Raw genomic sequence first — 25,302 nt, forward strand, 5'->3', positions numbered from 1 at the left:
GCTAAATAAATTCATAGGCTTATTTATATCATCACAGACTCATCCATTTAAGTCTGTCACACAAATATTAATGTAAACAATGTGTCAGCACTCTTCTTTAGTAATGTATGGTTTGTGCATTCAAATAGAGGCATGAAACAAAATTATACAGTTTATAATTTTTATATATCCATAATGTCAAGTAGAGAAGTGTCTTATCTTTTTCATCTTTGTTTATAAATCTTTATTTGTATGAGAATATATCTGAAATCGATTTGCTTTGTCTTTGAGAATCCCAAATAAATCTGAACATAGTGTTTTAAAACATGCGACTCCTGATCCATATAGTCTATATGCAGTTGCTCATTAAACATTTTACTATTGCATCTGTATGCAGTGCACCCATGCATCATAACTGTATGTGATTCAGAAAGTGATTTATGGACAAACACAGCCGTGGCAGAAACGGTATGCAATAAGGAAAATGTTTTCAACCGTAACTTGTCAGTTTGTTTGATGGGTGGGTGTATATTCATATGTCATGCATCGTCCTCCATCTGTGCGATAAGATGTGTGTTTTTTAGCCTGATGGGAACATTTGAGAAGACAGAACTACAGCAAACTGTCATATGACTGGAATATTCTTGGTGATTTCATACTGTCCGACTATTACCTTGGTTGTTTGGTTTTCAAAGTAAAAAAATTAAAATAATTAAATATATATATACTAATAAAGGCATTAATTAATAACACAAATAAAATAAAATAATAAAAAAATGCATATAATAGGCAACTACTAATAGTAAATACATTAAATAATAACACAAATAAAATAAAAAAAACTGCATAAGAAATGTATTTAAAACTATTTATTGTAAAATTAGGATTAATAAGTCATCTTTAATAAAACAATACATTCCTGGATAATAAAGGGATTCATTGTGTCTCCTGCACCGTTATATTAATAGCCTAATAATGTACTCGTGTATATCACAGAGCTGTAATATTCTTGGCCACAAGAGGGAGCGCCACCAATACCGAGAGCACTAAGAGAAGCTGCAAGCCGAGCTGCTACATCCCTGTGTGAAGTTCAGAGATTCAAGATCACCGTGTCACCTCAAATAAAAGCAGGTGAGACAATTCGAATTACCAATCCCTTATGATCAGCATGATACTGGTTCACCGCAGTTTCATGTAGTCAGTGATTTAAGTAACTTAGACGACGTTTTAAGTTTTGCACTGTGAAACAATCAGTGCTAAAGTGACGTGTCAGTTATTTTCCATACAGCTGATGAATGTTTGCCTGTTTTTATTAAAAAAACGATATTTTACAGTAATAGTAATTCAACTTGTATTTTATATCAGGCCAGTTTTAATGTTTACCATTTAACAGTTGACAAATAACTGGAAAGCTCTTTTGCGCTTGCGCAAAGACAATATTTCGCGCCTGTGCGGTTCTTTTACTACAGGCAGTTTTGACCCTGTGTTTTTTTTAAATTATAAAGTAAACTCTTTTAAAACACACTTTTCACACACTCCCTAGTTTACTTTTGTCCACATACAGATGTCTTACAATGGATTCTAAATATACACCTGTATGTAAATGTTGTTGTATAATTTTAAACGCTGAAATGATTTGTTTATTTCACTCTTTGTTGAGATGATGTTCAGCTAACATATATCAAATGTTTGTTTTAACAAAATAACATGTCAAAAGCTGAAGAAACACTGTCATGCTCCGCCTTTTCTTGTAAATGTATGAGTAATGTTGTGACGCTTGGGCTCATCTTTTTAGATCTCTGTGGAAAAGGTCGGAAGCTGGAGGACGTCCCCTGAGAGCAGTGGTTTTGTTATTTTTTCTGTAAATTGGGTTGTTCCCAGGAACTTGCGCTGATGGTGTTCCAAAGCAGGCCATGGAAAATACGCCACCTGTTAGGAGTGGTACCACTGAAAGCGCACAGGACGATGTCCAGGCACTGACCTGCCATGGATTATATTTGGGTATATCAGGGGCACTGCTGATGTCAAGAATGTTTTTCTTGTTAAAACAAAATAATAATAATTCACAAAAGTAACTAAAATTTGTTTTTGATTTCGTGCCACAGGATATTGTATACACAAACACTTTGGCTAGACTTTTGTCAGCTTCTTTAGTATACTGCAAATTATATAAAGCTTTTTATTGTACCTAAAGTAAGTTTATTACGCAGAATCACACCATTTAAATGACTGGAGATGCATTGTTTGAGCTGCGCTGCTGTCTCACTTCAGAAAGCACTGGGAATGTGGCTACATGAGACTGTGCCTTTTGCATTTGGTCCATGCAACTGCACTTATGTCTTGTGCAATCTCTGGCATTGTGGAGCTTTAGGGCTGTGCACCCTCCCTATCGACCCGATCTGTTCGGTCTGATAAGGGGAAGGGTGAGCACGTCTGATTCTCATCTCGCCCAGTCAATGGCCTACGCTGCCCGAGTACAAACACTTTCATTCATGCTTTCTTATCTCCACTTAAAGGCCTGAGATGTTTTGAGACACAGGGACTGTGTTCTTTGTCAGATGTGTGGGACAGTTTGGTTTTGCGTCTTTGAGTTATCGTTGTTCCCAGTTGTATAGAACTGATGTAATGCGTTTATGTCATTTGTCAGCACACACTATATTATAAGGAAATTGTCTGGAGGGATAATGTCACTACATATGAAAGGCAAGACATGGCCTGCATTTGGATTTGAACAGGCTTTTTAGTTTGTTCGTTGAGAAATTTCCTTGTTGAAATGTGCTGAATTGTATTAATTAACGATGAGCTCTTGATTAACTCTTGTTGTCTTTGCTGTTCCCCAGAGGCTGGAGAAAAATTGCTCTTCCGTGATGTTTAGAGAAGCGGCAACCTGTGGATTAAGATGCGAGCCGACAGAATTCTGGCTTACGTAGTCTGTCAGTCTGCAAGTTCATTCATCCACCCCGGTCTTGCAAGATCCCATCACACCTTAGAGTTGCTTTTGTCAGGTAAGCAATACCAAGACAAGCAATTCTCTCCTGGGCATTTTTTGAAAAAGATGGCAAAGCTTCACTGATGCATTACAGTAGCGAGGCACTCGTTCATGTTTTGGCGTGTATATCAGGTGTGGAGATCGGAATTATGAAAATCACTTGCAAACTATTGAGAAAGCAAGTGGATTTTTGTAATAATATTAAGATTTGTGTTTCCCACCAATATTTGTCTTTAGACTTGAATGTTTTAAAGATGAAATCTAGGTTTGCTACCAATCTGTGCTCTGTGTTTTGACATGCAATGTCAAAAGCATTCCTAACGTGCATAGTCGCATCAAAGCATAGCACACATTACATTCTATAGGGCTTTATCTTATGTACTGTATTGTGTGTGTGTGTACGTGTTTAATTTATGTATGTGGCAATTAACTGGAGCTCGTCCAGAAAGAGGAGCATACATTTTGCAAGTCTTAGAAGAACATGTTTCATCATGATACTAAGCATCTAAAATTAAAATAAAAACTGAAAACAGGCCCTCAGTTAAGTCCAAACTAGGGATGTCATGGTACCAAAATTCCAGTAGTCAGTATCAATGCCATTACAATGTTACAGTTCTCTGTATCAACATCTGTACCACAGCAAAATCTGTTGAAACTATTTGTTACGGTTTTATTGTAGGGATGCACAATATAACAGCCACTGTATTGGAATCTGCCGATATATGTTCATCTTTAATGTTATGGTCATTGTTCAGCTGAGACACTTTAGTTTGCCATGATGGTTTTCAATTGCTTAAAAAAATATTGCAATCACTTAAAAAATGAGCAGCACAAGTATGTCATTAACTCTTTCCCTGACAGCGTTTTAAAAAAAAGTTGCCAGCCACCGCCAGGGTTTTTGACCATTTTCACCAAAATTGAATAGCCCATAGAATATTTTGTTTTATGAATATCTGCGCATGCAAAATATCAAAAGAAAGAGCTGACCCTCTTCTTTTTAACAAAAAGAAGCATTCCTTTTTTATCAACACTTGAATATGGGTAAGTTTCATAAAAAAAGCAAATCTAATCTGCCCACGAGTGTCGTCTAGCAACTCTCAATACCCATCTGAGCTGTATTTGCCAAACTCTTGACGGTCCAATCACATTGTGTATAGAGTCGGTGGGGCGGGGCTTAACATAATGACCCCAGAGTTGCTCTTGCATGTTTCTAGTAAACACAGAAGCTGGCGAACGGCGGTCATTCGAATCAGCTTTGACCGCGACTCTGGAAGACTTGGAGTTAAGCTTTTCTCTGAGAAAAGAACAAAGAACGGCACTGAAGTCATTCTTAAAAAGGGAAGATTTGTTTGGAGTTTTGCCGACCTGATACGGCGAATGTTTAATCTATCAACGAGCTCTGCTTCACCTTCGTTGCTCTGGTTGGTTGTGTACCGTATCCTATCGCGTGCAGAGGGAGTTTGAAAGACAACCGTTTATCCCGCCACTCGGATTGAGCGCTGTCAATGGTGAGTTTCCAGACCAAACATCGTGATGTGGGTCTGGCTTGTCAGGCTAAAAAAAAAAAGAAACATTTTGAAAAAAAAGCTGAGAAAATCACGTTTTTGTGAAAGACATCAGACACAGACTGAGGAGATCAAGTCCATCAACCACCCTAATGCTTGCACAGTCCTGTAGCTCCACATTTAATTCAGCAGTTTTGATTCGTATGCTGTTTAATGATATTGATCACATTATTTTTCATATGCATATGATTACATACGATCGCTCGTTTTACTGCGTCTCACTCGCATGTGTTTTGATCAGGAGATTCAGTACTCATTTAGAAGATGCGAAATAGCCCCCCTAGCGTCTAACAGTGAAACCACGGAAACCCGGAAAATTCAGTTTTTGGCCTGGAAGCGTTTTCTCACAAATACTGGAAAATTCTGTGTTTGTTGGGGAAAGAGTTAAGGCTTCATAAAAATATGAGTTATAATTGTGTGCTTGAGACATGGTTTTTAATAGTCAATCTTTTGTTTTTGTAATCAGGATCTTAAATATTATACAAAAAGTTAGATTTATATTGCCAATATATTGGTTATCAGCTTTTAAATATAAAGAATTATCACTTATCAGTATCGTACAAAATTTTCATATCGGTGCATCTCTATTTCATTTAACTATTTGATCATTTTTTGACGGGTTGTCGTGAAGACCTTTGAGTTTCTGTGGGTGGTTTCGACTCGGCTCAGTAAAAAGTCACGCCTGAAAAATTCTCCCTCACATCTCCCCCTCCCTCTCATTTTTGTTAATAGGGGGAGAGGATTTTTCAGACGGGACTTTTTACTGCGCAGTCGAAGTACTCTCAGAAGTGCTATTCCGCCATACATTATAGTTATCCTTTTAAACCCGCTTAGAAAAGTGCCACAATTTATTTTGTGTCACCATACTTGGTGGTTCAGCTATTCCTTTAACTGTATTTAAATAGGGGAAACGTGGAGGTGTTTGGTCACTTCTAACTTGATCTCTGTTTGGTACCTAATGAATGAACTGGGCTTAGTGGGCTAAGCTAAATGCTATCAGAATGTCAGCGAGCATCAGAGCGATTAAGTGCATGCACTGAGACGAGAGAGGTATGTATTAGGGATGAGCATTTCAAGCAAAAATAATTATTATTATTAGAAAATCGCAAATCCTCCCCCGCATGCATGCATACATAAACAGAGAGAGAAAGACCATTCACACTCTCGTTCTGTATAATAACAAACTGTTTAATTCATTAGGGAATAGGCTATATTAACTCAAGCCATATAATTACTGTAACATGCTGAAACATTATTTGATGTTATTTGACATCACCCCAAGTAACCGTAACTGGTGTATGCCACGCAAGTGTACGTGTGTGAGCAACACTCGGGTACACACTTGTTCAGGAAGTAAAGTAACCAGCACATGCGTTTTAGCCAATTACAATGTCATTAGTTCAGTAACGTAAGGGATGATGAGTGTTGTTGAGGATTTACCTTAGATATGACCGAGAGAGAGCCAGTGTATTTACGTTTTTTAAATTTATTTTTTTATACTCCCATCCGATAATTCACACAGCCACTAAATAGGTCAGTTTTGTTTTTAATGTTAAAGTCGTTATAATTTGTTTTATTTCTTTATTTAATTATTTTAGAAAAATGTTTGGAGCATTTTTTGTTTTTTAAATTCAAATTTTTGTTTTTTAAAGTGCTGAGCAAGCAGACAGTGGCAGACAGTGAGTTAACCACATGTTTGATCAATTTAGCCTCTTAAATCAACACCTGACTTGTCTTGCCTAAAGTCAATAGATATAAAACACTTCAATTATATCACAATGTTTATGTTTACTATCACCACCACAGTAAAAAGGCCTTTTTGACATGTTGAGGTATGGGCTGATGCTGCTCGCACTGGCACACGCAAACGAAACGGCTTATATATATAGGCCTACAATCTACAAATAAAATTAAATAAATAATGTTACAAAAAACATACTGGATGACTTACCTTAAAGGTCCCCTTCTTTGCGATTCCATCTTTCAAACTTTAGTTAGTGTGTAATGTTGCTGTTAGAGCATAAATAATACCTGTAAAATGATAAAGCTCAAAGTTCAATGCCAAGCGAGATATTTTATTTAACAGAAGTTCCCTTTCAAAGCCTACATCGAACGGCCGGTTTGGACTACACCCCTGCACTTCCAGGTTTAATGACGCAACTAAAACCGTTTGTTGACGAACCCTTTGCCCACAAGAACACGCAAATTCGGGGGCGTTGTCCTTTTGCTCTCGCACGTCGAGAATAGGAAGCGTTGTTTTTGTAGAGTGTGTTTGTCGTCATGCCATTGAAACGCTGTTATTTTCATCCCGGAGTCAAATCACCTTTGTTTGGCCTTCCCACGGACGCTGTACGTAGAGATCAATGAAACTATGTGCAGCACATTTTGCTGAGGACTGCTTCCTCAATCTCAATCAGTTTAATGCCGGATTCGCAGAAAGATTATTCTTAAAAGATGACGCAGTTCCCTCTTTGTCTGGAGAAGGCGTTGTTAATGAGCCACAACCGGTAAGTGTATTTTATTATTTAAGTTTGTCCGTTTAACAGTTTATGTAACTCATGACACAAAGTGCAACGCTGTTTAGCTTTGTTAACTAACGTTAGATGGTAATTGAAACTAATCCGAAAAACTTAGCATAAAAAAGTGTAGTAATTCATTCAGACACCATCGACTGTTGTTGTTTGTAATGATCAGTTTAAACTACTGAATAGACAGCTTACCATTCTGAAACATCCAGCAAAAGTCTTTCCTGAGCAGGTTGTAATCGCTCCTCTTCGATATTCTCCGGGTCTGATTCCGGCTCAAATTGATAAGGCAATATAGGCATTTTTGCAATAATATTGAGCGCGTTATGGTAAGAGTCGGGACCTTTCTGGGCAAAGTGTGCTAAGCTGCTGTCCAATCACAGCGCGGGAAGCGCTGGCCTAATCAGAACTCGTAACGTGTTTCTGAAGGAGGGACTTCATAGAACAAGGAAATCATCAGGCCGTTTTTAGGACAGAGGAAACAGCGCTGTACAGATAAGTAAATTGTGTGAAAAATACTGTTTTTTTACACGCGAAACATGAACTCATGTTATATTGCACACTGTAAACATAATTAAAGCTTCGAAAACACGTGAAGAATGGGACCTTTAAATGAATATAAATCCGTCCTATCCCGCACTATATGCACATTTAACGGAGTTCACGTCAACGAAAGCAACAGATATCCACTAATCCAAACATGTATGACTTTCTTTTTCCTGCAGAACATACTGTGAAAGATAATGGACACCATTGTATGGACTAAAACCATTTTTCAAAATATCTTAATTTTTGTTCCAAAAGAACACGTTTGTAATGGCATGAGGGTGAGTGCAGGATGACGTTTTAAACCCTAATTACCCTTGACTTATTGAAGGCCAAGGATAAGGTTGTTTCATCTTGAAATGTTCTTAATGATGATGACTAATGAAAGTGTTTTGGTGCAATGTCTTTATTCAGCTTTGTGTGAAAACCCCTTAGAGGTTTTTTTTTTTTTTTTTTTTTTTAAGTACCCTTATTAGTGCCTTCATTTGCAGGTGATATGTTAACGAGAGTTCACCAAACCACTACGGGAATTTCCATCAGCAAAACAGATCGGTGTTTTGCTTTTTCAACTCATATTGTTTATTGTTCTGTGAAGGTTTTTTTTTCTTTTCTTTTTTTCTCCAAAATGCTTGCCCAAGGCATGTTATGTGCTCTCAAAAAAACTTTTGTGTTAAAAGACTCTGCAGACCTGCCATTAGACAGTGCATGATGATTACTTAACCAATTGTATTAATCCGTGAGTTCATAACACACAATTACTTGTGATGAGGCTGTGGAACAACATGTTATGTAATTATGAAAATGAGGACGGCCCTGAACGATAGCATTTCAAAGATTTCAAGCTGAAATACGTTCATGGCCTTGTCAGTCTCGGAGCATTATAGTCCATTGCTCTGCTTAAATAAACTAATTCACAAAAAAAGTTTGCTCCTACCAAGCAGACAAATGTTCTTTGTAAAGTGAACCTGCCAGACGTACATAAAATTGATTGTTGAGATAAATGTCTGGTGGAAGTTGTTATACAATTCTTGTTTTCTCTGAGATTGTTGTTTGGCTAATTTCATTTATCTCATGGCTTACTCCGCTCAGCACTGTATCTGTTTAAAGATGGTGTGGTTATCCAGTCATTCAGTCAAATCCTTACATGATTTTATTTAACATCACATTGAGATGCATTTTACACCTTGCACACAAACCATTGAGAGTGATCATTCAGCTTCTGTGAGCTCAAGTAACAGCCAATTGCAAGCAAATTGTTTAATGAAACCTCAAAGATGTGAATGTATCGCAGTGTTACATGCTCATTGTGCACAGATCGGAATGTATTTTGAAAGGCTTTCACTCAGGCTAATGGTTCAGATTGGGTTTCTTTCTCTCTCCAATATAGGCCTGGCCCAGAAACCACTAATGGTAGCAGTTTAAACCTTAGACTACTCAGTTGCTGCCCACCTCAAAATGACTAAGTTGGCTGTGCCTGAAAGACAGCATTGTGTGTGTAAAAACTACTACAGTGACAGACAGCAGGACAGGCCTTCAGTGGACTTGCTTGAGGTAGTTTTGACTTAGAGATTGTGTATAATGTATATGTTTATTTTAATGCATTAATGCATAAAGTTTACCATTATTATTATTCAGATTATTTTGTACATGTGTCACAGTAAATTATAGCCTTTCCAGTTTTATTTCTGCACTGCTAAAACAAAAAGCATTGAGAGGCTGAAAATGATTTTCTATTTGAATGTATTGTAAAAATTTCTTATTTATTCCTGTGATGGCAAAGCTGTATTTTCAGCATAATTAGTCCAGTCGTCGGTGTCACATGATCCTTCAGAAATCATTCTGATTTATTTGATCTACAAGAAACATTTCTTATCGATATACTCACCCATAAGCACCAATGTATTTGCAGTCCATGTGTTTTTCTACATGAGACACAAAAAACGTTTGTATAACAAATTCATCAAGCACACCATCAAACCTAGAAAAAGACAGTACTCTTGAAAAGCTAGGGGTGTGAATCGTCACTGGTCTTGCGAATCAATTCGATTACGATTATCGTCAACGATTCGATATCACAATGCGTTGCATCCTCAAGTTTCAATATTACTGCACGTGGCTACATTTTTGTCAATGGTTACAAGCAGTCAGAAATGTGAACTCCCTTTTTATTTTATCTACTCCAAGAAAGTACACTTCCTGTCTGAACACAGCAGATGACAGGAGCATTTAGAACTAACAAACACGAGTGAATACTAAAAGCACATGAGACTATCAACAAGTAGTGCTTAAGTTAAAACAACGCTCGCGTGCACACGCATTCATGCAGCCTCGCGTATGCAACCACACACATGCTGTAAATATTAAAATAGTGGGTGCATTGTTATTACTCGCTTTTGTGACTCGCCTCCCTCCGCCATTTTACGCTAGCGATTCTCGCATGTGAGAACTTCTCGTATGTGACGAATGATTTCAGGTAAACGTCAGTAAGCTATACTCGATTATGTATGATTCATTGGAATGATTAATTTCAACATCCATATGAAAAACTAACACCAAGTATAATTCATTACTGAATAATTAGAATGCTCAAATGTTTTAAGGGGCATTTGATGCATACTGTGTGTATGATAACATTGTCCAGTTATCATTTGTGTATGGAAGCAGAGGTGACTAAAATGTGCTTATATTTGGTTGGTAATGTATTTGCCCTTCTATTTTGGGTATGGAGTGTGGGCACCCACCGACAGAAAATTAAATCGGCACCCATGGAAGCACCAATTGTTTCTCTTAAAACTGTTGCAGTAGGCAATATGACGTAATTCCTAATCCATATAACCATTTATTACCGTTCCCTAGCCGACGATCGTTCTGCAGTGTGATATGAAATTTCTTGTTTTACCCTCCTCCTCCCCAGATCCACCTGGAGAGATCTGTAGGGGTCTTCTCTAATTTTCTTGCAGCAGCTTGTATCCTTATATATGTTTTTTTAAATGGACTGAACAAATCTTTGTATTTGCTTAGCTGGAACAGTGTAGCATAATTTAGAGTCAGAACTATTCATTTGATAAAATGTAATACTTGGTTGTTTTGTTATAAATCAACTAACAATACAAAAAGATTTTATTAGCCTGTTATTTATACACATGGTCTGAGGAATTTTTTCAATGCTGAATGTTTTGATTGAGGTCCATCTTGCCTCCCTGGATGTAACTCCTCAGTCTGTTTACTATGCGTGAAGCACTGTACCATCCACGTACTGCACAGCCGGTGTGTTCGAAATCAACATGAGGATCATTGAGCCAGCAGTTTCCATGGTATTTGTGCTTTTTGAACCCCAGCCAAATGTGGGAGATGAATATCAGCCAGATATCATCAATCTTCCGATTTTTCCTCTCCAAAAACAGTGCTTTGTGCTGAGGAAAGTGGTTGCACACTTCACACTTTGACAAGGAATTCCACCAGTGTTTCATATTGTAGTTGCATAGTCATCCAGAATTCAGGAATCTGTCTTATTTACTACAGAATATTTTACATTTGCAAAGTAAAATAATACAGCTTTCTGCAATTTGGCAAGTTGTCAGATTATAAGTGGCTCCAAAATGTATCTTGACACTTAAGCCACGTTTTAAAATGTATGGATGTCATTGCATTAGATTACAGCATATCAAACTAAAGTGCCATTTATTTCAATGAATGATAGCGAAGCACTTTACAAGCAATACATTCTCAGAAAAAATAAGTTTATTAGGTTTTAGATGATGAAGTAATACATATACTATTCAAAATTAAAACTAAAACTTTTTGACACTTAATTAATGTGATGAACTACAATTGGGAACTTCATATTTCCACTAAAATGACCAGTTCGTTAAAAGTTCAGACAGCTCAGAAAAATAGCGTTCTGAGGAAAGATGGTTTATTTGCCAATTCCACTTAATTTTTTATTTTTTTTATTTTTTGTGTAATGTCATACCATTCATACAGTTTCATATCTAATGTTAGTTACAGTAAGTGCCAAAATACTTTTTGGGCCATTGCATAATGTGACTCTAATACATCAAAACCAGACAACAACAACAAAAAAATCGCAGTCTAAGTCAAGGTTATTGCGTTAGGGGTCATTGCAGAGTGGAATGATGGGGTGCCACCTGACCAGCCAACAAAGCCTGCCAATGCTTCCGTTCCATCAGATGTCTTTCGACACAGCCCTAAGACACTCCGCTTCTGCTCCCCTTGAAGAGAAACTTGAGGATTTTTCTTTCTTTTAACATGAGTGGCAGGCATCTGCGTTCTTCTGTTTACTAAATAAGCCACGGGAGCTCAAGAATTCATTTCATGTAATAGTCATCATAACATCAGGGAAAGATACTCTGTCTGGTGTGAGATGACCCATCTTTCACAGAGAGAAACAGAGCTAGTCAGTGCAGGTATAATTAGGGAGGGAGAATGATAAAGGGATTTTGGGTAGAGCTAATAAAGCTTCAATATTTTGATGTGACCTTTGATAATGAAATTACAAGTGCTAAATCAAAACATTCCAGGGAGCTGAACCTTACAGATCATAAAACTCTTTGTGAATGAAAGGTCACAGACCTCCCTCAGCTTGCTGGATGGGTAACAAATCTACCTTCAGCATGATTTAGGTGGAGAAAAGTGTCATGCTTGATGCCATCTTTAATGTATCGCTCTTAATATTACCATTGTCTTTCTAGAATGTGGTTGGAATATATAGTTCTGCATATTCACAGCTTGAGTTTTGTTCACCAACAACTGACAATGCACTTGACTAGCATTATTACTTACAACCAGAATTTGGTTACAAGTTAGAATATCAGAGACAAAATGTTGACCAACTGCTTTGCGTACACTTGCACTATTTACTCTCGAGCTCTTGGGCAGGTGGAAAAGTGAGTTCTTATTTACTTTGGCTCTGAGCTTATCAGCCGAGATGGAAACTGTGTTATGAAAGACATATTTGTGGGTGGCCTTTTGCATGTTTTGTGGTTAATGTGCTTGCAGACAACTTAAGCCTTTATGTGCAGCAAGCTGTGTCCGTGTACAAAGAATAAATGTATTTCAAACGTTTTTCAGCGACGTGCGATAACATTTTGTGATTGTCATCACGTATTCCCATGTTGAGAAGTACATCATTCAGGTGGTTCTTTTAAACTGTTAACTCTTAAACAAAATCTTCCCTAGTTGCCCTAGTATTGAAAGATCAGCATGCGCGATTCGATTTCTCATGTATGCTGTACTACTGTACATATATAAAGACCTTACATAATGAACCGTTATGTTTTCATATACACCGCCGGTCCCCTTATAGTGAAGTCGCCATTTTGTGCCTCAATGTTTTTTCAGTAGCCCTAAACAGACAAGCTGCTTTAGCGACTACATCTTTGTCCTGTGTCGGCCACTGTAGCTTCTCTATTATACTTCGAAATGATGGGGTGAGCGGTGCACAGTTGCAATTCATAACCTCACTGCTAGATAAATGTGCACAGTGCACTTTTAAGATTTTTAATACTTTTGAAATTTTGCATTAGGTTGGTCAAAAGTGACAGGCTTTTGCATTGTTACAGAATATTTATATTTCAAAGAAATGTTCTCTTGAAGAACCTTATAGACATAAGCATGGTTTTACAAAACTATTAAAGGGTTGCTTCAGTGATTAGCATATGGCTTTGTATCAGTAGAAACCCTGGAGTATATTCAAATGTTTGTGCTTGCCCTCCTCATATCCACCTGAGACAAGAGATTTATGCATTTTATTTCTGGAAAAATTCCTCCCATGATGCAAATATCGTCAATTTGCGCCATCGGAGGAGTTGTTGGCATGTTTCCAACTTGCGCGTGGGGGATGGGAGATCACAGCACTTAGCTCGCAGCCTCAGGCATTCATGTTTAAACGGTGCGGCCAGCAGAGCAAAGTAAGTCTTTCAACTTCTCAAACTACATTACATTTACATTTAATCATTTAGCAGACTTTTATCCAAAGCGACTTACAAAAAAGGGGGAGAGTAATAGAAGCAACGAAACAGACAAGGCCAACAACCTGTAAGAGCTGTAAGTCGCTGTAATTCCTATGAAAGTTAAGCTTTCAAAGGCATGAACTGCAAACGCGCCAGACTGATCATGCGCTGTGAATCTATGCCGCGGACGCGTTTACCTCAGCTCTCATCACGAGCTTATTCATGACTGTCAATATATCTGACTCCTGCAGCATTTTGGGCTGTGAGACTCCCTCAGCAGCTAAATCACATATTGAACAGACACGTTCAGTTTTTAAAGGGGGGAGGGGGTGAAATGCTGTTTCATGCATACTGAGCTTTTTGCACTGTTAAAGACTTGGATGTCCATCCTAAACATAGACAAAGTTTCAAAAACTAAGTTGGACGTTTGATGGAGTATTTCTGTGTCAAAAATACTCCTTCCGGTTTCGGCGAGTTTTTTTCGAGTATGGGTCCGCTTGACGTCAACAGGGCGGGAAAGTCTTTGTATGGGCCGTACGGACTCTTCTCCCGGAAGGGTGCATGCGTGACTAGAGCGAGAGAGAAAATGCACGCCCATAAACACTGCTCTCAAGGTTGGACCACTCGTCCACTCGTCCAACACTTCTGTCGCGCCGCGCTCCACTTTATTCCTATGGGTGACATCAAGCGACTTCCACGCTTCAGCACAGCATTCCGGGAAGGCAGCGCTGCATTTGAACCGATTTTAACGCAGAAATGTTGGGAAGCTTCACAACATCACGCTTCAGTCATGTCGCAAAAGTGGATCTCCACGGTCACTGCTGTCACAGGACTTCGCGTAATTAACAATGTTACCAAAGAAGTGTGTTTTTGACAGAACGGTCCCAGCGATAAAGGTTCGGTCGTGCTTTGGAAGCAGGTGGTGAGTAAAACTGCTTCAAATGTCTATGTTGTTGGCTATCGTCGCTTAAGTAAACATCAGTAAACAACACAATCGTGTATAACGTTAGTTATCAATGGAGCATGCGATCTATGGTGTGTGTTTAAATACATTTGTTTAGCTGACCAATATAGGTGTCAGTTTGTTTATTGTAAAACCACCCAAACATAAACCTAGGGGACATTCTCACAAAGCGTGCTTCTTCATTCAACGGTTACTCCATTGTTGTTCTATGTATAACGTTACACTAGTCTGACGTGCAAAACTGTTTTGCTGGCATCATAAACCACGAGTAAACCCACACAAATGTTGGCAGGCCACTAAATACAGTACATACCACAGAGACAGACGTCCTACTGTTGCTTCTCCATTTCAATTTATTTCATCTTCTGGATCTGATTCTGGATCATATATGTATTAGCTGAATCTGATTGATAGCCATGGTTTATTAGAGTAACGTTTTCATCTCCATGCTTGAGGACGTCACCGCTTTGTGCGCGCTCGTCATTCTTTAGCTCCGCCCACACGATACGCCTCCAGCCGCTCGTTTTTTTCCAGAAAGACTCTGTACAGCCTATATTTCTTTTATAAATATAATAAAACTAAAGACTTTTCGGAGATATGAAGGATGCAATACTACTCTATAGGTACATGTGACACTGAAAATTCTTTTTTACGACTACAGGAATAAATTAATAAATTATATTGTAAAATATATTTTATTGTTGTAAATTGTATTTCAGAATATTACAGTTTTTACTGTATTTCTGATCAAATGAGACTTCAAAAACATTAAATCTAACCAACCTCAATATCATAAAGCAGTCCTTTTCCCTGATAGTTGCGAATATGTCTACCACTTTATAGCAAACTCTGCTGGTTGACAAATTTTACCATTAAAAAGTATATACTATCATACTGGCCAATCCTAATCCGTTCATGAGCATTTTTTTGTGCAAAAAAAACTAAACTCACATTGAAGCTTTCATGAAATCCATCTCCCTGCAGACTGACTTTGCCTAAAATTTGTTCCCATCTCAAGGTCAATGCTCTGTGATTGTTTAAGTAAAACAGACTGCTTTGTAATTGATACAAAAATATCCTTCACTTTACGGAGCCTCTATAAAAGGGAATTAATTTGGGGATTAAGGAAACCGGAGAAGGGAAGAGAACTACCTCTGGTGAATGCTCTTTAACCCAGACTTTCAGCACCTGACTGGGTACAACAAAGGGTAATGGTGGTGATGACGGATGCTGCTGCTGTCTCTCTGTGTGGCGCACAGTCTGCGCCTGTTTTAGTGTCACGGTTCTCAGAGGCTCAGACTGGCTGCTACATTACCCCCAACTCTCAATCAAAGCCCACTGTCAGACCCGGGGCAAACACAGGAGTGTGTTTCATGTGTTTGTAGTGGTCTGAAAAATGAGTCGGTCATTCCAGTGGATACATAGAGTTATGATTACAGGTGTCAGACTTGTAGTTTTCACAATTTAAATTTGAATTAAAGTTTCATTCACAGGTTCATCAGAGGGTAAAATTGCAATTATTGTAAAGCGAGAATGCATTAAATTAGAATTGCATTAAACGATCATTTGAATTGATAGACACATTTTTAATATCTCAATATTAAAGAATTGTTCTCTAAATATGAATTTAACTGCAATAATATTTTTTTCGTTTAAATTCATATTTAATAAAAACATTTATTAAAAAAATACTTAAAATATAATTTATGTAAATAATTTGTATATTTATATTTATTTTATATAATTATAAACTTTTATAATATTATTATGAATTACTATTATTTATTTTACATTTATATTGTATATACAATACCGTTTAAAGGTTTATGCTCACCCAGGCTGTATTTGGCTTTATTTCGTTTATTTGATCAAAAATACAGTGAAACTGTAATATTGTGAAATATTATTACAATTTTTTTTTTTAAATCTATAATTATTAATTTATTTACTTACTTATTTAAATATAATTTATTCCATAATAGCAAGGCTGAATTTTTAGCATGATTACTCCATTCTTCAGTGTCACAAGATCCTTCAGAAATCATTCTAATATGCTCAAGAAACATTTCTTATTAAAATATATATCAATGTTGAATTGCGTGAAGCTCGTGTATCATGAAAGTTAAAAAAACAGTTATGAATATTGAAAACTGCCTAAACTTTTTGTAGAAAACTTTTTTTTGATGATTATGATGTATAGCAATATCGAAAGAGAGGCATTTATTTGAAATATAAATGTTTGTCACCATCGAATGTCTTTGTAACTTTATAAATGTCTTTACTGTCTTTAATATATTTAATGCATCCTTACTGAAAAAAGCAATAATTTCTTATTAAAAAAAATTCATACTGACCCCAACAGTACTGTCTTGTGAATGGTCATGTATATGAAACAACGTAAATTATAAAAAGTTATAAAATACATTTAAAAATTGGAACGATGGAATAAGTCAACAATATATGAGGCAAAACATTTACAAAAAAGAGTATAACCGTGAAACTTTTTTTAGTAGAAGTTTAAACTGCAATGCCACTTTTCAGTGGAACAAAGACGATTCTAAGCATTTGTTATTATAAAAGGCTTTTTTCTCCTTTAAGATGGAATCTTCCTCGGGTTACAGCCTGTGCTGCAACACGTCTCGTCAGATAGGCAAAACTTGCGGCCAATTACAGGAGGAAGCCGTGTCTTCTGCTGGGTGATTTACGCCGTGTGCCGCAACCAGGAAAAATGCAGAGTATTGCTCTGTTAAGTCAACACCGCAGAGTAGAGCCCAGGTGATGAATGTTACAGCAATTTATTGAGCATTAAGACCAGTTTTTTATGCCCACAGCATGCCACTGATACATCCGTTGATGGTAATGATGAGACTGCGGTAGGTGTTTGCAGGTGTAAACAAAGAGTTTTCCGTGCAGAGAGTAACTGTAAGAAATCAGGCTTGCCTGTGTGGCTGCAGGGCGGAACACAAAGCGCAGTGGTGGTAGCCATCATCGACTGAGCAAAACTCTAAGCAGCTGGTGACAGATCCGTCGGGATGCATGACCACTTTACACCATGCACTGTGTGTGTGTGTGTGTGTGGGTCACACACACACACACACAGTTTTTACTGGAGACTTCTGCACAATGCACCTGAGGAATTCCAACAGTGTCCAGTGGTAAAAAAGCTGCCTCGAAACACTCACTCCAAGTAACATGCCTCTGGCACTGAAGTCATGAACACAAGTATTTAGTCTTGCTCTTATCGGCTTTCAATATTAGACTACCATTCATCACTATTTCATGTGTTAACGTGAGCTATGATGCGTTTTCTCCGCCCATGTTTGCGATTCATACCTCATTAATAAGCACAACATGTTATTCGATCATATGGAGGTGGGTCGGGATTCCTTTGGATCAGTATGTCAAATGGTCCTTAGGAGTAAGATATCAAATAAAGCCCATATTTAGAGTTAAGAGTTAGGAATTACTCTGAGGTGAAATAATTTGTTTTCACATTAGCTCATCTCCAGGCTTCATTCCTATCCTCTGACCAATAAAGTGTACTCAGGTGCATTCTTTCATCTTGTGCAAAGGCAGAGAATGTAGAGGTGTTCAGATATCAAAAACGATTAGCCTTCACGTCAGGCTGGCTCCCAGGTAATGACGCTTTGTGTGATCATCATTTGGAGATGTCTGACTGGAGACTAATTTGATGTGGCTGATGTGTGTTCACAATGATTGCAAATATCCTTTGATGCATCTTGCTTCGGCAGAGTGAATAAAAGAAATATGACTTCTGTAGCCTGACGTAAGGGATATGGAACCAGTTTATGGTACATATTGGTCTGTTTACCCAATTGCATAGACCATGTTCTCTTATTGGTGACTTTGCTCGAAATATTTCACAGGCCTGCTTATTTAGGAATGACTCCTGTTTTGTTACATTATATGATCATTAATAGTAGGGACTAGGGAGGGGTTGTAATGGTCAACTATAGGTTATCTGATGTTTATATACATTTTATTTGTAATTTTTATACAATTTATTTAGTAACTATCATCATTGACAATGCTTCTTTTTATTTATTTGTCCTTTTTTTAATGGTTTTTATTGGTGAGCTGTGCTTTATCAAGTGAAGTTTGCAGTAAAGTCTTTAAATTTATAACAATTATATTAAAGTTACTGTGTTCTGTTCTGTTACATACCAACTGTTTATAAAGAAGAATGGCTATATAGTCACTAAAAAGTTATAAAATGTGTAGTTGCACATACTTAATAGGCTAGTACCTGATTGTTAGCTCATGATAATTTCTATAATCTTATAAAGTAGAAGTAGAAAAAGAGGTCAGGATATTTGATAGACAGTTGTTCACAAGGGGTTTTCCATTGATTAATCCACATCAAAGCTGAACGAGAGAGGCAAGTCACAGTTCATCACCCCAAGGCAAATCCAATGCCTGAGTCAGAGCATGTTTGAGAAATGGCAGCCATCAAATGAAATAGTTTCATACCAAAAAAACTTGATCGGTTGAAGTTTCTGACATCCAACCATAACTGCATGTACATAATTCTGGTCTGAAGATTGAGGGGACTTTTTATTTTATATTATTCCCAGTCTACAATCAAGAACCTGATTAATCCATTCTGGATCATGATTTCCCCATCCAATACCACTGCAGCTTCAGAGATAAGTCTCTTCATAAAGCACAAGGGCAGAACAATCTCTCACCTTGATTAAAAGCTTCATGTAAAAACATATTAGGTGGTGGAAGTATGACCGCCTGAGGGTGGAAGAGTAGAATTCACTGTTTGCTTTGTGAAGAAAAAGGGAGAGAAGGAGAGGGAGAGGTAATGGAAAGTTCAGTAGCAGGTGAGACTCACCTGAGAAAGCGAGTGACCTGTAGGCCTGTCTGACTCTGACTGCAATCGGGGCTGGGGAAGGGAATCTGTTGACAGACACTCAGATATCCCAGGCACTATGGAAAAGATAAAGGCAACATTGTTGTACGGAAGGGGCTGGTCTTAATCTGGGTGAGCTGAAGATCAGTATCATAGCTAGTGGGAGTATTAGTACTTGGTGTTGGCTGTACAGTGATGGAGAAAGGAAAATCCCTTTGGTGTGTGAGAGATGGAAACATTTGGCTGTTTTTTTCCTCAGGAACGTTTTTGTAATCATGTACGATGATGAGGACATTGCTGTTTTACACATATCTATGTTCACACTGCACACAAATCTGAATTTTTTTCTTCAAATCGGAACTTTAGAACTGTCATTTTGGCAGTGATAAAACATGATCCTTTTGTTCAGAGATTGTTGTCAGTGTCTGGTGTATTATTATCGGATGCGTTAGTAATGATGTAAGTATCAGTATGATGCCACGAGAGAACGGAAAACTGGAAATGTTACTTCTGCTCATGTCTATCATGACATCTTGGTGTGGAGATAAACTCACGAAAGAATATAATTGACATGAAAAAATATACCGTGCCCAAAACCACTGGCTTGTCCGCTCATGACTACACTACATTTAACTGTAACATAATTTGTAATATAATGAAAGAGTATGTGAAAGCAAGAGTATTTAGACACATCTAGACAATATTGTGCACTTTGTATTCATTGCTGCATTGAGGATGTGGTTTGCATTGTTTCTAAACATGGCATTTCAGGTGGTTTTTATGCTATGACTACTAACGTAATGGATTTGTGTTACATTTGCCAAAAGCCGCCTGTCTGAACAAGGTTCTAGAGACTGAGAATAATGAGTAGCCAATTAATCAGTTCTCTTTAAGACGTGATGCTGACTAAGCCAACAAACCCATCTAAAAATACCTTAAAATTATTGTTTATACTGCTTTTCCCAGCATATAATTATATACCCGTAGATACACATTGACTTTGCACTAAGATTAATTGCTAAATCCAGGATGTAAATTGGTAGATGACCATCAGATAAGAGTGTATGAATGAACATGGTCTAGCAGTGCATCCCAAGGGCCAGGGCATATAGACATAATCCATCCGTCAGGTGATAGTGATCTGGGTTCAAAGAGACACAGACTGCCCTGTCATTAGGGAAGAGGTTATGATCTATAATTAAATAAATTAAATCAATTAAAATCTCTCTGAAAAGATGGAAAGTTGATGGTGTAATGGCATGTTTATGTGAGATTAGTCACAAGGACCTGTGTGATGAAGACATGGTAATTGGAAGATATGCACACATACACACACAAACACAAAGATGGGCAGAGCCAATGTGGACAGCATGCTGAAAATGAATGACATAAACCAGGTGTTGAACTTCCTGAATATAGATATTAAGCAGGCCTGTCAAACACTGTCCTTCCCCCTCTCATTACACTCAAATACCTGCCGCCCTCACACATCCAAAAAACATTCACTACCTGAGTGTTGTTAAGCAAACCGCTTCTCTCAGTACAGGCAAATTTAAATGGCAATCGCACGTCTGTAATGGGATGTATTTCCATATTTAGTATGTAGGAACTTCAACTGCTTTGAAATTTGCAGAAAATATATTTTCCCCATCAATGTGGTCTTAGTTGAGACAAAAAAAAGAGTCAGACTATATATATTTTGCAATTGGATTTGAACGAAACTTTGGAAATGACTGCTACCTCGAGACACTTTAGCAACCACATAACCACGCCCTGACATGAACAACAACACCCTAGTATTATTGTGGTGGAATTTGCATTGTAAGCAGCATTGATTTATTATTCAGAAATTGTAATTATCTAGTTTACCCATTTATTATTTTCTGTACTTTCTTAACTTGTCTCTTTATCTATTTTCTATGGAAGCTTGGAGTTTTCTACCCTACTGAATCCTCAGCGAGACGTTCTGCGAACCAAGGTACTCCCAATATCTTTTTGTAGGGTGTGTTCACACTTGTAGTTGGGATATCTTGGTTCTTTTCTTCCAGATCTAAATTAGACCAAGAAAATTATACATTTAATCCTGTCGTTTAGTAAATCATGTCATTTTTAAAGGGGTCATATAATGGTACGTGCACTTTTACAAGCTGATGGTATGAAAATGTATGTTGGCAGTGCCTGTATACAACCATCCTATAATGATAAAAATCCATCAAGTGTTTTTTTATGTTTTTTATCTCCTTATACGTTTTCCCCTGTCTCAAATCAAGCCATTCGAACGTGTGACGTCACACGGTCGGACGCCCCTCCCATGACTGTTGATTGACAAGCAGCGTTTCATCTCAGACCTGCCCTGAGCGAGCTCAAGCTGTCGTCATCATAGTCCGTCACTGTATAAGTAGAGACGCTGGAGCAGAATGGCGTCTAAGCGATTGTAGTGTTCTGTTCTTGGGTGTAATAATGAACACAGCAGTCATTCTGATGTTCCTAAATCCGAACCGCTGAATACGCAGTGGCTGAGTTTTGTTTTCGTCCATGCTTTTATGTCTGCGCAAACCGTGAAGCATTTCTCACCAGACTGCTTTATAACCGAGGGTTAGTATGTAAAGCAGGTTTTGCTAAAAAGCTGCTCCTGAATAAAGATCTGTACCAGCTCTTCGTGTTCCTGCTGCATCTCCAGAAGAAGTGAGTGTAGTTTGAAATGCTTGCACGCCTAACGATAAATGCAGCTAAAGTTTACAGGGTTAGTTAAATCACGGCATGCTTTCTATGTATGATGTTCTCAATATAATTCATAATCCCATGTTTATAATGAACAGCACATTATGGTTATTGTGTTATTACAAACGGTGTATGCTGGTTTTAAAGTGAATGTGAACGTGGTAACAGCTTAATTATGTAGATGGTTTATAACGTGTCTGTTACTGTAAAAAAAAATCGTGTTGTAACAGTTATTACAATGCATAGATAACATTACACATCACTGACAAACCAACATTAACAGAAAAAAGTTTTTATTGGCATTAGGTGTAACATCAATCTGTCTACATATACTAACATATACATTACCCAATCTATGTTAATCTATGTTAACATAGATCTAAAAGTTTTTATTGGCATTAGGTGTAACATCAATCAATCTATGTATACTAACATATACATTACCCTGCCAGTACATAAAGATAGATCAAAGTGACAGTACGTTAACCAACCATTCAAAAATGTCCTGTTTAGCCTTACATGACGAATTTCGTTGGGGCTGTCATCTTGTCCCGGTCTGACTCCAGTTCAAATTGATAAAGTTGCACAGATCTGTCCCCTGAGACTCACGTAGCCGCCTCTACTGTTGTCAAGGGCAACACTCCTCGTGCTGGCCCACAGAACAGAGGGGCGGGGTCATTTATCATTTAAAGCCGTATACACTGAAATGGCTTGGTGAAAACAGGGCTGTTTTTGACCAGGTAAAATTGTTTTCTTACCATACTAATGAGAATTTTTAATTAAAGTATATTACAAATTTTTCATTTAGACACTAAAGAATCATAGTAACTTGTATAAAAATTACATAATATGACCCCGTTAACACTTAACCTAAGATACAATAACAAAAACAGCTTTTGTTATGTATATTTTGGAGCAGAACTTACCTTTGTGGTGGGCTTAATACACTCAATGTATGTGTGTACATATAATGGTATTTTTAGCAGTTGAGAACTCAAAGAGCTTGTAAAATGTGTGAAGGAGTCAAAAATGTGGGAATTCTTCCATTACACACACAAATGTCTGCTGCAAGGAGACAGCGGTTCTGATTTCTTTCACCAAATTGTAATGCAGCACACTGCCTATGAAGAGAAGAAACGGGTATCCTTGAGCGTTCTGTCATTTTTAGGGTTGCATCTCATCCTGTTTTCGTAGATGTCTTTGGTCCATGGTGTATTCAACCTCACCAGAGTGTAAAGGTGTTTGGTGTGCAGTGCACCAATTTTGCCCACCAACCTGCCAAGTGTGAACACACCCTTAGTTACTGTCACCCTTTCAATGAATGAACACACCCTTAGTTACTGTCACCCTTTCAATGAAACATGTTGTTTTTATTAGATCATAAGTTAATATTCATTCAGATAATGTTTTGTATATCTTCACAGACCATGGTTGAACCCCCGGAAAATCATGTTTTTACTCTTGAATCACTTTTGCATAAATTTACTTGCTTCTTTCTTGACGTTCTAATTCAGCATGATCAGAGGCTTCAGAAAGTGACAGTTGTTTCATCACCGTCTGCAGGAAATTAGTGCAGTCCTGCTTCTAGCAGCTGTGTGATGAGCTGCTGATCCAATGGAGTGCTCACCCACCATCATGATGGGTTTAGACTGCTCAGTATTTTTCCTGCTGTCTGGCCCCCATCACGCTCGCAAAGGCATAATTAGACTCGCACTGAGTTTACCTGCAGTTGCCACTGAGAAAACCACCAGCTTGAAGTTTCTCCCCTCGGCTCAGTATTTGCGGTCAAGGTATCTGATTGCTGGACTCGCTTGTCTCTTCAAATTCTTTTGAATTCCCCCAAATTCCAGTCTCACTCTGATCTAAAGCTACGAAACGAACATGTATGAGAAAAAGATGTGGCCTGAGCAGATATGGAAATCAAAGAAACCCTGGTGGGGTTTTCCTTCACCAGAAACATCTCCATCCTTCATAAGTGGAAAGCCTGTTAGCTAGAGATAATGTCAAGAATGATCTTTGATCACAACCTTTGATATTGGAAGACCGTGTACAATACAGGTATGTATTATTTTCATATTCATGGGTGGTGCTACACTGTTCACGGCACTCTTAAATCTGATAAATGGTCTGAAATGTGACTTGTGTCAGTGCAAATGCTTGACTTATCTGTGATGAGGGTGGAAAATAAAATTACACGACCATTTATACACAGCCAACAAAATCATGGTGGAAAATGGAGAAGTTAAATATTTTTCTTCAAGGTGTGTTAAGCTAACATCACAACAACACCTAACTTCCCGTTTTCCCTAATGCCTTTTTTTTCAAAGGGCACATCTAGACATAATTGTTCATTCCATGACTTCACATGTCTTTTTTAGCATTACCTAAATATGTTTTGATTGAGACCTTTGATGTTTTAACAGATCGCACGTCTATGGAGAAATTTAGTTTGGTGATTAATCAGTTCTGCCTTAATAATGACATAAAAAAAATGTTTGATATATGGTATAATGACATATTAAAACTCCATGTTCCAGCAGGTTTGCAATAGCCTTAGGTACCTCATGAAATATACAGCCAGACCGAAAGTGTGAATCATCCAGTCACATGGATAATTCACACTTGATGCAGAAATCATACTTTGTCACCACTATTATCCTCGCCGAACCAGACACTCAGATCTATAATGCCTTGCTGCAGTTTAGCTCTCAGGTATCTAGTTTTCAGGCTTTTACCTCTGCTGTTGATGGACAAACCGTACCTGCTAGGAAGTTCAGGCTAGTGCCATTAGTCTTTCAGCATTTAGGAGTATGGCTTCAGAGCAGCCTTGCTGAATGCTACTCCTGTAGTGCTTCGTGTTGACTGCCATGCTTAATTAAGATATCCTTGTCTGTTAGCAAACATTCCATTGTCTGAAGCATCTTTCTCATACTCTTTACAACACTATCAACTTCCATGCAACCCCTCGATTTTATCTCTGACCATAGATCTGGGTGACTAATTAGTGCACAGGATGAAAAGAATAGATTATATTGATGTCTAGTTTCAGACCTGTAATTCACACCTCTTGGGCTTCAAGCTTTCCACATCTTGTTATAACACAAAATGTCAAAACTAACTGAAGAGCAAGCTCAAGTCACATACATGTCCACAAGGCACAAA

General features: G+C 37.8%; 1 long non-coding RNA gene across 3 annotated transcripts in view; it reads left to right on the forward strand.

Moving 5' to 3' along the window:
• The first annotated feature begins 987 nt into the window (after positions 1–987).
• Positions 988–25,302, forward strand: part of LOC137058714 (uncharacterized) — a 38,113-nt gene continuing 13,798 nt past the window's right edge. For 2 of the 3 annotated variants that reach the window (XR_010900810.1, XR_010900809.1), the window contains exons 1-2: positions 988–1,110; positions 2,820–2,984. This is a non-coding gene — a long non-coding RNA (uncharacterized lncRNA). Of the gene's footprint in view, positions 1,111–2,819; positions 2,985–21,345; positions 21,398–21,689; positions 22,004–25,302 lie in introns of those variants that run through there. The other variant, XR_010900808.1, reaches the window with a different exon arrangement.

Source organism: Pseudorasbora parva, chromosome 22 (genome assembly GCF_024679245.1).
Source record: "Pseudorasbora parva isolate DD20220531a chromosome 22, ASM2467924v1, whole genome shotgun sequence".
Taxonomy (NCBI): domain Eukaryota; kingdom Metazoa; phylum Chordata; class Actinopteri; order Cypriniformes; family Gobionidae; genus Pseudorasbora; species Pseudorasbora parva.